Here is a 13,573-nt window from a genome sequence, read left to right on the forward strand (position 1 = left end):
TGACAGTATCACACTTCCCTGAATCTCTCATACTATTTTCCTTTGATATCCAAGGATGTCATAGGTCTCCTTCACAGCTGTTATCTCACTGCTTGCTCGCAGGTATCTCCTGACCAGCCAGTGCATCCACATCTCTCCCTTCTGTCACGGACAGCTGACGAGCTCCTGTTTCACACTGGAAATTCTCGTTACCGGTCTCCACGCTTAAAACTTTGCATGACTTTGCACTCAACGCTATTAAATGTCATTTTATTTCTATCACTCCGATCAACAAAGTCATCTAAATTCCTTTCATATGATAATCTGATCCTCCTCCGTATTGACAAACCTCCCAACTTGGTGTCATCCCACATGGCTCCTGGTCCCTCCCCACAGGTCAGAGCAGCTCCAGTCAACAGGCGCAAGCCTGGTCCCCTGGGAGCGACAGCACTCATCTCTCTCCATCCTGATGACTTTCTTTCGATACCTCTCCCCATTCAGACAACTTTATGTGCATGCAACTGTTGTGTGTTTTCCTCAGCCAGCTCCTTTTCCACCTTGCAATTCTTGTACTGAACCACCATCTTCATTTTAAGCCATGTCCTGTGGGGCATGGTATCAAATGCTTGGGTTTAGATAAATTACATTCCTGCCTTACCCCACCTAAATAATCTCTTATACAAAAAAGATGTTAGATTAGTCTAGCACAATCCATCTTTGATAAAATCTCGTTGTAATTTAGCCTGCTTCCTCATTATTTCCATGTCTAATTATTCTTTCCGACAAAATACGTCACGAGACACTGTGTACTATTGCATTCAAACCAGCAGGCCTATAGTTCCCTACATCGCTTTTTTATTTTTTTGACTGTATAGGGACTCCGTGTACAGGACGCAAATGCTTCCCCTCTTACGCAGCTGAAGAGCCATGGGACAGCCTGGCTGCAAGCCGTGCAAGCCTTGTGCCACTGCTGTCAGTATTCCAGGACTGGGATTATTGGCACTGCTTCATCCGTCTCACCAAGATATTTAAGTTTTGCTTATTTTCTTGGGTTTTTTGGGTTTTTTTAACTTTGCTATGAATAGCTTTCAGTCTCCTGCAGATTTGTTAGTAATTACACTCTGTTCCAGATTCTACAGAAGGTTCTGCTTTCATGAGAAAGTTGTGTCATTATTTAGAGACATCAGTTCTCCTTTCAGTTTAGGCATGGCTAATTTCGATTCTGTGTAAATTGACTAAGTGCAGGTTTTGGTTGAACCCAAATAAGTTCATTCGAACCAAAATAAGAATGTCCTTATGTGAGGTCACATCAGGTTAATCAAATCACTTTAAAAAACAGACTTAAATTAAATTGGTGTAATCTCCCCATGTAGACAAGGCCAAAGCCAATAATGGAATATGAAGTAGGTCAAAGTCTCTCATTAACTGTACACACACCTCTGCGGTTTGACTGAATCTGGTGCTTCTGAGGCCGAGCAGATGTGTGGCCAACAAGCCCAGCTGTGTACAAAGCGCTTGTCGAGGCCTCGCCACCACCTCGTGTAAAACCGGGGCTCAAGTGAGACCAGAGTAAGAAAAAAGAGGCTTTTATAGGGCTCCTGCACAGGGGTACCATTCGTTCGGCACAGAGGCTGCAGGGCAAGAAGTGGCGCTGTGCTACAAAGCCCCGCGTGGGCCAAAAGCAGCGGTGAAGTAAGGGAAAAAAGAGAAACGGCCTCAGCCTGGGCAGCAGAATGGGACAGAAGCGGCAGAGCTGCAGCTGGGACGACGTGGGGCACATCGAGCAGAGCGTGGCCTTAGGTGAACAAAAATGCGCGTGAAAGAAGGGTGTCATCCAAGCCGTAACAAATAAATACAGGTTTTGTACCTGCCCGACTTCCTTAACAAGAGATTTGGAACTGAAGCGATACAGAGGTGTATCATTTTAATAATACCACCAAAGACCAGTCCATCCTATTTTGGGGTTTATAGGTTTTACTATCTTGGTTAAAGCCATATTACTCCAGTGGAATCCGTAACTGTTCCAGTACAAGCCCGGATTCAGTTGTTCTGGTATAGGCTCATAGCTTATTCCCCCAGTCTTGAAAGAGTGAGCTATGTTGGCATCAAAACCTTTCTACCATTACATGTGAATCTTGGGAGATTGCGTAATTTAAGGCAAAACAATGCAACTTCTGTGCATAGACAAGCCCTAGCTCCAAACTGTAAAGACATCCTACCAATTTTTTGATACTACTAATGAGCAGAAGTTGGATTCGACATCGGTATCTCTGAAATGTAACGCTGCTTCCAACACCATGAGACTTTAATTATGAACTACTCATTTGCTAATTTTAATTTTTAACCCTGAGCTATTTTTGAGTACTTGATGGGTGTCTTAAACCAGGGAAATAATTTAATAGATAGTCTGAGTGGCTAAAACCCAGGAACCATCACATACCTGACTACCAAATTTCACGGAAGTTTGCAGTTTATTAAAAAAATTTCAAACCAATTTTACTTTTTCCTCTCGATCAAGTAACTCTAACCCACAGCTCTCAACGAACAGAATAATTGAGCAGTAAGCAACCGCTCCTAAAAGCCATTTGCATTTTTTCTATTACATCTTCCAGAAAAATTCTAAAGAATCAGTAGTAAGCACGTTTAGCCCAAGAGATACAGATGCCTCCCTTCCACGCAAACTTCCACTTTTGGCTTAACCCCTGACCCTCCTCTCCTCATCAGTGCTCGCTGCACTTGTCAGAACTTCGTCAGCCAGAGCCCCGTGTGCCGTCCTTACGGCACATCAGTGCACAGGGTGCTCTGTTCCTCCGCGATGCGTCACTGACCCACTGCTTTACTCCGATCAGCGCATTACAGGAAAATTATCTTTTTTTTTTAAAACACAGTTTCTAGAAAACCAAAAATCCAAATGTACTTTTCTGCCTGGGTAACTATGGTGAGGCACTGCAGCCGAGGAAGTTTATAAAAATTACACAAATGCCTAACCGAAACAGCACATGTCGGAGTATGTGGGGTACAAGGGGTTCAGACCGCATACTCCTGAAATTATCTGCTGCTTCACACAGCACTTGTAGGACCTACGAGGACTGTACAGCCTTCGTATCAAAACCACGAAGAGCTGCCTCTTTAAGGCAAGTTCCCATTTCCAGGACTAGGGATTAGCGAGCAGCGATCCAGCAAAATGAGAACAGGGGAGCATCGCCATTCTGCCTAAAAATGAAGCGACTCCTGACATTTTCCCATCTATCCACCAGAACGCCTCATCCCGTTAGCTAAATCAGCACCGCCGCTTTCACCGCACGCGACAAAATAAACTTAGGCTAATAAATAACCCTGCCTTTTTATGCAACGCTACGCTGCACCCTCGCAGGCGGGCAAAGCATGGGACATTTTAACAGCTTTGGGTTCAGGTACGTTATCTCCAGAGCCGCTCCCCTGCTGAAGAAGGCAACTTCGTTCAGGGATCGGGGCTAGTTGGCACTTGGGTGCCGGTTCTGCCCCAAAAAGGGACCGCTGTGCTGGGCTTCTCCAAAACCCACCGAGGAGGGACCTGCTCCGCGGACGGCTCAGGAGCCTCCTGCCTTCGGGGACGGTGGCATTTGGCAAAGGACAAGCGCTCTCTAAAGCGCCCGTGACACCTCGTTTATGAATCACGCAGGGCTCAGCTTTGGACTGTGCTCCCAGTACAAGCTACCCACAGCCATCGGTTCGCAATTTCTGCCTTTAAGGAGCGAGGCTCGGAGTTGTCATTCACAAATCCCCAGCTGAAACACGCGAGGGACTTTCAAAGCCTTCCTAACTCCCCGCTTATAATGTAAACAGGCTGTAAAATCAAATGGCACAATAACCCCGGTGGGAGGAGTAACTTTTCAACCTGGATTTTCGATGCTATCTTTAGGTGCAAGGCTCGCTCCGGAGGCTTTCCCCCCCCCCCCGTGTTTTTCAGCCAAACGCATCCCCGCAGCGACAGAACTTCAAGGCAGAACGCGAAAACTGCCATCAGGCCCGTTTTTAGCCTCCAGCGAACCGGTTTCCCCCCCCACACACCCGGGCACCCCGCAGCTCTCCGCTCCCCTGCCCGGTCCCGGGGCTCGGCGGGCACCGGCGGAGCGGCGGCCGGGGGGGGAGCGGGGTGCCCGGCCGCCTCTCACGGATGCTCCGGCATCCCCGCCCGGGAGCTGCGGCACCCGGAGACCCTTCCTCACCTCGACGACGGAGACCCCACCGAGCAGCCTGCGCTACACTCCGGTGCCCGTCCTGCCGAAACACCGATTTTTTAAATTTTTTTTTGGGGGGGGGGGCGGATCAAACGACTTAAGTTGCGGCTGTAAATTTTCCTCTCCGAAACTTAACCGGGACCGTCCCGGAGGTGTTGGACGAGGGCAGGGCGAAGCAGCGGGGGGCTCTCCCCGGGACACCCCCCCCGGTCCTTCCCCGTCCCCCCCCCACCCCACCGGGGCCCGCAGGGACGTACGTACCGTCTCGGAGGACGCGCGTCCCGGAGCCGCTCTCAGTGCCATGCCCAGCCCCGGCTCGGTTCCCCCCCGGTACCAGGGGTTACCGCCCGCCCGGGGGTCCCGCTACCGGGAGGAGACATGGCATGAGGGCGGGCAGGGCGGTAACGGAGGGGGGGGGGGGTGGGCGTAAGGTTGGGGTGCGGGCTACCGGCGGGCTGCGGCGGGACTTGTGAAACTCGCCTAGCTGCGGCGGCCCGGTTGTGTAACGCGGCGGCGGGCTGAGCCCGTCCTCCCGGCACTGCACAGGCGCGCTGCTCCTCCTCCTCCTCCTCCTCCTCCTCCTCCTCCAACCCCCGCCCGTCCCCTCCTCCGCCGCCGCCGCCACCACCGGCAGCGGCGGGCCGGCGGCAACCCGCCGCGCGCGCCGACGGCGGGCCCGCCCGCATGCTTTTTCCCGGCCCCGCCCCCCCGAGCGGCGGCGCTGTGAGGCGAGGCGGGAGCCCCGGCACCGCGGCGGGGGGGGGGGGGGAATAGGCGGGAACGGGGCGCGGAGCCCCGGCCGGGGCAGGGCAGGTCGAGCCGGGAGGAGCCGGCGGAAAGTAGGTCACCGCCGCCGCTTCGCGCCGTACCGGCACCGGCTCGGTGGGCTCGACTCGCCCCGGCCGTTCTCCCACTCTCGCCGGGGTGCCCCGCGGAGGGGAGCGAGGCACGGGCCCGGCAGGCAGCAGGGCCCCGGCGGGTCCCCACAGGCCGACCGGCCGCTTCCCCCGTGAGGCGTTCGGCACCGATTCCGTGCCCGGCACGAGCCGCGCTTCGGCGGGATTAGTCATCCCGTACCATGAGTCACCGGGATAACACTTGCTCCTTCCTTCCTCGTACGACCCCTTTTATTATTATTTTCTTTTTTTTTTTTTTTTTCTTTCTTCCTCCCCCGTAATTATTCTCCCCAGGGACGGTGGGTTGCTTCTTCCCCCCCTTCCCGCGACAACAACCGTGCCCAGCTCCGGGCGAGGAGCCGGAGCCGGGAGGCAGCGGGTAGAACCGGAGAGCCGGGGCCGCTTCTCCCTTGTTCCACCAGGCAATGCTGACGGCCGGGGATCACCCGATCTGGACTTCTCTTGCTTCTGGAAGGAGTAGGTACCGAAAGCTGTGGCACCGGGACTGGTCCATAGCCTCCTCCTGCCCCCTCTCAAGGTCCTGCCGGGAGGGGATCACCGGGAGACGCGGAGCGTGTTGTGCCCCGGTTGGGGTGACCTGGGGGAACGCGGGGCTGGGGGCATCGCTTGGGTCCCTGACCCGGGGTGCTGCGAGTAGCTGCACCACGTAACCCCCCTTCCAAAACTGGGACTAACAAGTTCTCACCCAGGGGGCTGCAAGTAGCCGCACCATGTAACCCCCCTTCCAAAACTGGAACTAACAAGTTAGATTTTTTTGGTGGGTATTTTTGGGTAGGGGTCAGTTTCCGCCCCCCCTTCAACTCCTCTTGGGAAGCTGCTCCCCAGCCTGCGCAATGCTGGGAGATCTGCTCCTTTTTGGAGTGCGTTCCTGCCCAGTCGCCCTTTCCCACAACTGGCATACCTGACCCCTGGCTTTCTTTGCTCAGCCAAAATTCCTGTTCCTCTCCCAGCCCTCGCTCTGCCGGAGGAAGGGGGCAGGTGGGCAGCCTGCCTGCATGGCCCCGTCCCCCACAAGTGCCAGTGCCCCAAAGCACAGCATGGGGGACAAAAGCAGAACCAAAAAGGGGACAGCGGACAAAAAGGCTTTGCTATGAAGTTTTTAATATAAACCTCATGCCACTGGGAAAGGGAAGTGACATGGTTACAGCAATAAACCTGAGGAACATCAGCTATTATTGAGGAAGACAAGAGAAAGGGCACCTTTGCATGCAGTTAATATTTCTTATTTTCTTTCTTATCGGAGGCAAAGCAAACAGCACGGTTGTTCTGACTGCCACAAGTGGCAGATCTCCTTTTTCCATTTAGTGTGGGGTTTTGAGGCACGCAGCCTCATCACTCAAAACACAGCAACCCTTCCCTCGTTCACATGGGAAAAATCCTTCTTGCCCTCTCTCAGGCAAGGTACAAACAGGTATCAAATGCAACATTTCTCTCCTTTTTTACTTGAGTTAAGGTGTGTCTCTGCAGCCTGCAGTGCAGCCCTGTCACCCGAGTGACAGTCACTAGGAGGATGCCATTGCCCGTGTCTGTGGGCATGCAGGTACACATTTGGGGAATTAGATCAGGAATAAAGAGAATACCACACTGCAACTGAGGCACTTCAGGTTAAGCACTCACAGATGGATGCCATGGGCAGCGCAGGCGGGATGTGGCCCCAGAGGGGCTGAGCTGGGGCTGGGGCAGGTTTCCCCTGGAGGCACCAAGTGCCACAGTCTTTGTCCCGGGTTGTGTCTGCACCTGGGATGCTTCCATGGCCACCCCCCCATCCCACGAGCCTGGCAGGCACAGCAAACAACTTCAACACTCTCTTCCAATAAAGCAAAACACTCAGAAATACCGCTTTACACGTTAATTGCAATAACATGATTTTCCGACCAGAAATCGTGTTTTATTTGAAGTGTTTCAACCAACTCCCCTGCAGCCCCTGGCAGGTAGAGACAGCAGACTGGGTGAATGCAGGGGCCACTCCTGCTATAGCAATGCTGAAAGAGTTTTCATGTCGATTACTTTAATTATCTCATTTAGAGGAACACACTTGCCACTAAGATCCTTCCAAAAGTTGAAAAAGAACAGGGACACAGACATTTGTGACATGACAAAATTCACCCATTGCTCAGCAAGCTGCGGCATTGGGCAGCTTTGGCTGTACTCTGCAATGGTTGGCATAGCCTCAGATTTGTTTATATTATTAGTTTTTAACAACGCTGTGTTGCAAAGACGTGCTAGCAGCAATAAAACCAAGAGAGAACTGGTTTTGGCTGGAAAATAAGAACAGCAAAGCATCTATCTATCTATCTATCTCTCCATCTCTCTACCTCTATCTCCATCTCCATCTCCATCTCTATCTCTATCTCTAAACCAGCCTGTCCCTGCTACATTCACCCAGCCGACTGGAGAATCCTGTAGCCTGGCAGGCACCATTAAGGAATAACATAATTAAACGAAGAAATAGAGGGATAGCTTGAGCTGTATTTTGCAAAATCACACTCCCATGCACAGTCTTTCATCCGGGGCAAAGGGTTGTCCAAACTAGCCTTTAAATTACATACTGCAAAAATTCATAGCCAGGAAATGTTTGCATTGCGCAGTGCTAAGTCGAGTAGAAGCACCAGTACAGGATCAGGCACCTCAGCCTCGTCTCACTCCAGAGTATGCCCAGAAATTCAACATAATGTTCAAGCAGTAACTGTGAGGCTTGGGAGAATGCAAACTAAAAGGAAAGAGAAGAATAGAGACAGCAAGTTGGAAAAAATAACCCTTGCCTTGATCTGAAGAGGCTGGTTCTGTGTAGGTTTTGCTGTGACTCCGGGATGCAGCAGTGAACGGAGAGTTGAAGCGGTGAAGCCCACCCAGCGCCCGCCATGGGACCATGCGTGCGAGGCCGGCGGGAGCCCAGTTCCCAGCGCTGCCCAAGGCAGGGACACGGCATTAATTGTGTCAGTGGTATTGCACAACACTGTTGCCTTGACACCGTGTCATGTAAAGATTTTAAACTGCCTCTTTATTAGTCATCCTCTATTCATTTTAATTGTACCTGATAAACAGGGCCATTTCACCTTTGTGTTCTAGTGTACGCACTTATCTTGCATATTTATATCCCCCATGAGACTTTCAATCTTTTACTGTAGCGCTGGTAGATGCAGAGGAATGAGCAGGCATTGCCGTCACAGCCTGCTGGCGTTCTCGTGCATTTGCTTCCTACTTTTTCAGACCTCTGCTCTCCCAGTGTGGGGATCTCCACAGGTCCTTGATCCTGGCACTGAAAATGTTCAGGCAGAGGCTTAGGTTAATGCATGGGAACCAGTAAGAAGGGATAGGCTGAGTGAAACACGCACTTAATTTTTTTTCAGGATCAAGTGCTGTAGGTGTGTGCTTAACACCACAGGACTCACTTTGATCTTCTCAGAGAACAGAATTTTCTGTGGATTAAATTCTCGCCTCTGAATTATGGTATTGGTTATTTAACAAAATCAAAGTTGGGAGATGAATAAATAATTATTGGATTTAATGTAAAGAATATAGTTGAAGTTTCTGGAATATTTTAGTCACATTTACTTGCAACATAAAAACATACTGCCCAAGAGTTTACCTATGTGAAACTGTCCCTGCAACTCCTTATCTATCCTTACGTTTGTGAATTCTAAAGTTTCACTGAAAACTCCTGGAAATAGCAGTGCATTTTCCTTTCTGTGGTACTGTGACCTTCTCCTCATCCCAAACATCCCCTATGCTTGCGGTTTGGAGAAGGAAGTGCATTTTGGCCAGGCACAACTCTGTCACCGGTAAGAGAACCACAGTCAGGCTTTGCCACATCTTCTCCAGCACCTCAGAGTACTGCTGGCGTTGCTGCTGCACTGCGGGGACTGTTTGCTTAGAGCTCACGTCTCTGCTTCAAGCAACACCCTACAGTTATTAGAGTCCTTCTCCCTCTGGAGATGCATCTGGTCTCTGGGCTTGTATAGTTTCACCTTCATTTTCCCCTTTTAAAAAGACTCAAACGTAAAATTCAGGTTTGTACCACAATCATGTGAGAAGATGGGTAAAATCCCATTCTCATTTAAGTTCAGAAAAAGGAACGGAAACTCCATTAAAGGCAGAGCAAAAACCACATTTACTCCAGTGTGAACAGGATTTCCCCCCTAGCATAAAATCTTGCATCCCTGTGGGCTGGAAGGAGCTGCTTGCTGTCCCATCCAGCATCTTCGAGCGCCACTTTGAATCCTTATGCAACTGCTTGAAAGGATTGGGAATATAAATGAGTTAATCACCATTTAGGACAAAATTCCACCTAAGCTTTGAGAACCAATTGGAATATTTTCATTTCCATCATCCAGCACCTTATTTTGTAGAAAATTATTTAAAATGGTTCTTGTAGAGGCAAGATTGGTATCCAAAATCTGTGTGTATCTAAGGCCCTGTATTTCCTTGTGCTGGAGTAATAGCACAGCCAGATAAATGGATTTCTTTTTGAAAAGCTGAGAGGTGCCCAAGTCAGAGATCTGGCCAGGAAAAAGTGTAAAAGAATACTTCTAATGTGGCTGATCATACTTACAACAATAATTATTATTTTTGCAAAGGAAAAAGTGTTCTCTCTTAACTGCAGTAAAATATTCTCTGATAAGTATTATTGTGATCTGTTATTCTGCCTAACGCAAAGTGGGGAAAAAAACTTGCACAAACAAGAACATGGCTACCTTCCTCTGCCCGTATCCTTCCATGAGAGCATACACTGACTCTAAAGCTCTTTGACCACATTTTAGCTTGATCCCATAGGATAATGTACCTATGAATTAGTTTTCTTTGATGCTGGGTTCATATCTTCTAGAGGCTGTGCTGAAGACAAATTCAGCCTGCTGCATTTAAATATGGGTTAAGTGGGCACAGGCAGTAATCGCCTCTGATTAGTATAATCAGCTACTGAGGGGCCTCATGAACAGAGACATAAAATAGAAACTTAATGATAATTATGTTAAAGGCCCAAATCCCCCTGAATTCAGCAGTCAGAGGACAAATGGGCAGAGGGAGCACTGGGCAATGGCAACAGCTATAGTAGTGTCACCCAGGGATGAAACATCGAGGAAGAACGGGCAAGTCAGTGCAGAATTACTGTCCAACATCTGCAAGTGCTTCCTTCCTAACAAATCACAGTTGTCACTAATTAGCACATTAAATCCACATTGATAAACAAGGATATTTCCTATTAATACTTCTGCTGATGCTAAGCTGTATTCATACAAGGTGGTAACACTTTAAAGCTTCCCTCTGGTATTTGCCCGTTCTTAGTTACTTGATCCCACGCACAGCACTTGAGAATTCTGCAGGTCAACTATTCCTTGCACTGCAAAGTTTCCACTTCTTCTCTCTGGCCTTTACGCAGAGCAAATGCAACGATAACAATGCCATCGGATGGAGTTTTCAGCATCATGGGTGAGAGCAGCAGCGTCTGGCTCCCAGACAAGAAGCAATGTGCTCCTGGCCAAACATGGCAGAGGGAAAGCTGTCCTTGGCACCTGATCTTCCTACTACAACCCAGGGTCTGACCAGATCCCCAAGTTGCACATGTGGGTGACAAAGGACCATGTGTTGGAGGGTCTGGCAGGCTGTGCTGGGACAGGAGCTGCCTCCATCCATACCTTCCCGCCTGTCTCCCAGCTGCTGACGTTCACCTCTTTTACTCTGCCTGGACTGGTCTGCAGCCAAAGGGCTCTCAACTACACCCTAATCTCCTTTGGAAACTGGGTAACTGGGATGGAGAGCGGCATTAGGATGGCTGTGACCTGCAGGCACAAAGTACTGCAGTTCCTGCCGCCCCGCTCACCCCCTGCGCAGTCTCCCTCTGCAAAACCACATGCAACAGGGTGCTGAGAGAAGCTATTGCCTGATTTTACTGTGTAAGGAAAGTAAAATCTTCCTTTCCAAGGCAAAGTGACCAGTGCGGTCCTTTCCCAGCTCTGCAACTTGCACAAGAAGACGTTAAAATCAAGACTACTTAAGATCATGGAAGGACCTAGTACAAAGCAGAGAGGGTGTTTGCATTTAGAAGACCGCGGGACTGCCAGTCCTTCTACCACACCCCGATTGCCAAAGACTGAAAAAACAATACATATATATCTGCGTACATATCTGATACCATCCAAGCTCACTCACCGCAAACAGTTGCATGTACTTAACCACCAAGGAAAGACCAGGCATAGTTTGACAGTCAGCCAGATTATAAATGTCAAGCGGTGGCTTCTTAAGCACAAGCTGTGCCGGTGGTTCTTCAGAAAAATTGAGCAGCCTGATTGTCTCGAGGGACCACTGACAACACAACCCAGATGCTAAAAAGGACAGGCGCCCGGAGCACAGGCCCCAGGGCACAGCTCTCCAAACACCTCCCTTAATGGTCTTTTAGGACACACAGGAAAGAAAATGTGTGTCCTTGATCCCAAGTGCACCAAAGTCAACAGGGTTCTTGTGTAACTTCCACTGTTTTCCTTCTGCCTTTTTTAAAAACACAGAAACCTTCTAAATAAATTCATGAATGCATAAAACAAGTGGCCTGATATTCAACAGAGATTTTATCCTGGAAGCAGGATGGACTGAAAGCATCACGTGTTGCTGATGCTGTGCCGCTGTGCTCATAGCTAAACAAAACCAAGTGAAAATGCAAGTCTGCGAGACTTTATCACTGTGTTTTACCACTAAATGATACTAAAATGTGTCAAAAAATACTCAGAATTGCGTGGGATGTTACTGCACCCTCTACTCACAGAAATGCAAGTGGTTTTTCTGGGCACAGGGGAGGTGCTGAACACCATCAATGAATTGACTATGATGTTAGATACTAGTATTATGCGACAGATTTTGTCTACAAGCAGTGTTGCAAAAAGTCAGTCCTACTAAGTGGAAACAAACCCTTGACTGGCCTGGTGAAATCAGCTTCTATTATGCAGCTATAAGTGACTGATAGCATTCTTGTGTGTCTATGGAAAATGAATATGCAAGACGGTTGGAATTTCCTCATCTAAACAGGAATATCACAATCGGTTTTGGTCAGGGTTTGTGAACGAGGGGCTGGGACCGGAGAGAGGAGCTGTCTAATGAACGTGCTTGTCATGAAACTCGGGACACATTTTGCAGAAGCAAGGTGCGTGGGAAATGGATTACATTTTTTTTCTTTGGCTAGCTTGTCTCTTTCCTTGGCCCGCTTGTCTCTTTCCTTGGCCCCAATATGGTGGTGACCATGCGGGCAGTTAAGTACTGCCACCCTTCTCATCCTGACCCCAAGACCCTCCATCGCACCCCTGACTGTCTTAGGAACAGATCTTGCTGGTCCTCCCCACATCAAGAAACCCCCTCTGCCTTCTTACTCCAGGGGAACATCCATCTTCTGTGGTGAGCCAAGCAGCACCTTCCCAGCACATTTTCAGGCAGCCGGGCAAGCCTGAGGAGGTTTTTGATTGGGTTTCTGTTTGTTTGTTTTTCCAGAAAAATCGTTCCTAGTTGTTTTGCACTGACCAACTTCTGTCAAGTTGCAGTGTTTCTCACGGACTTCATCCACCTTTGTACCCAATTTTGCATTCAACAGAGCATACAAACAATATGGTTCTGCAGAGCAGAGCCCAGGGCTTCTCAGAGCACTGCAAACCACTGTTGAGGAAAATGCTGGCTTACAACAAATTTCTTTTCATTAAAGTGAAAGACTATCCTGCTTTGGAGCACCATTGCTGTTATAGTGACATCTCGTTCTCCCCGGTTTTTATCCTCCCCTTGTCCATTTAATACATCTGCCTGCCCTTAGCACTGGTGGTGGTGCTAGTTTGCAGAATAACAAGTCATTTCAACCGAGGAAAAACAAGCGAGAGAGACTCCAAAAATATATTTAAAAAAAAAAAGTGCATTGTTTCCTGTAGAGCTTCAGTCCTTTCACTTGCAAAACTTCGGTTGACCTGCATTGGACAGCACTTGCACGAAGTGCTACAAAAACAGCACTCGCTGTGGGTTTGCTGCCCCGTCATCATCTCCTTCAGTTAATTCAGACACCACGCAGTCGTATGTACGCAGCGCAGATAGTGTCACCAGCGTAGCAACCGGTGGGTGAATCATAATGAAACTATGAAGAGGAAACATGTCACAAACCAAAGGAAAAGCTTGCTTTTCAGTGGAGTGTTTCATCTACAGAAGAGTGCTCAAGTTAAGGATGCCAACGAGAGAATTAACTTGTCCCCTGGTCACTTAATGCAGCTTTTTAGGCAGTTGTTTTCTGGTTCTGTTGCTATGGAAAATATGAATACTCGCCACGACAACTGCAGCAGAGCGTGGCACACAATCCACTTCACACAGAGTGTCTTCTTAAGGAACCGCTCCCATTCATACATCCTACAAAATTCTGTGTCCTTGAGAGCAATTCAGCGTGGGGTTTTCAGGCACAGTGATTAATTCTCCTGCATTTTACAGTGGGATGTTGCCTGGTGT

The 13,573-nt window shown here is 49.1% G+C and overlaps 1 protein-coding gene across 1 annotated transcript in view; it reads right to left on the minus strand.

Annotated features, from left to right (window-relative positions):
* The window catches only part of PASD1 (PAS domain containing repressor 1), a 55,078-nt gene extending 50,358 nt beyond the window's left edge, over nt 1-4,720 (minus strand). Inside the window, exon 1 of the mRNA XM_075054118.1 lies at nt 4,461-4,720. The gene's annotated coding sequence lies outside the window, so the exon portion shown is untranslated. The remainder of the gene's footprint in view (nt 1-4,460) is intronic.
* Between the last annotated feature and the right edge of the window lie 8,853 nt (nt 4,721-13,573).

Source organism: Buteo buteo, chromosome 22 (assembly GCF_964188355.1).
Source record: "Buteo buteo chromosome 22, bButBut1.hap1.1, whole genome shotgun sequence".
In the NCBI taxonomy this organism is placed as follows: Eukaryota; Metazoa; Chordata; class Aves; order Accipitriformes; family Accipitridae; genus Buteo; species Buteo buteo.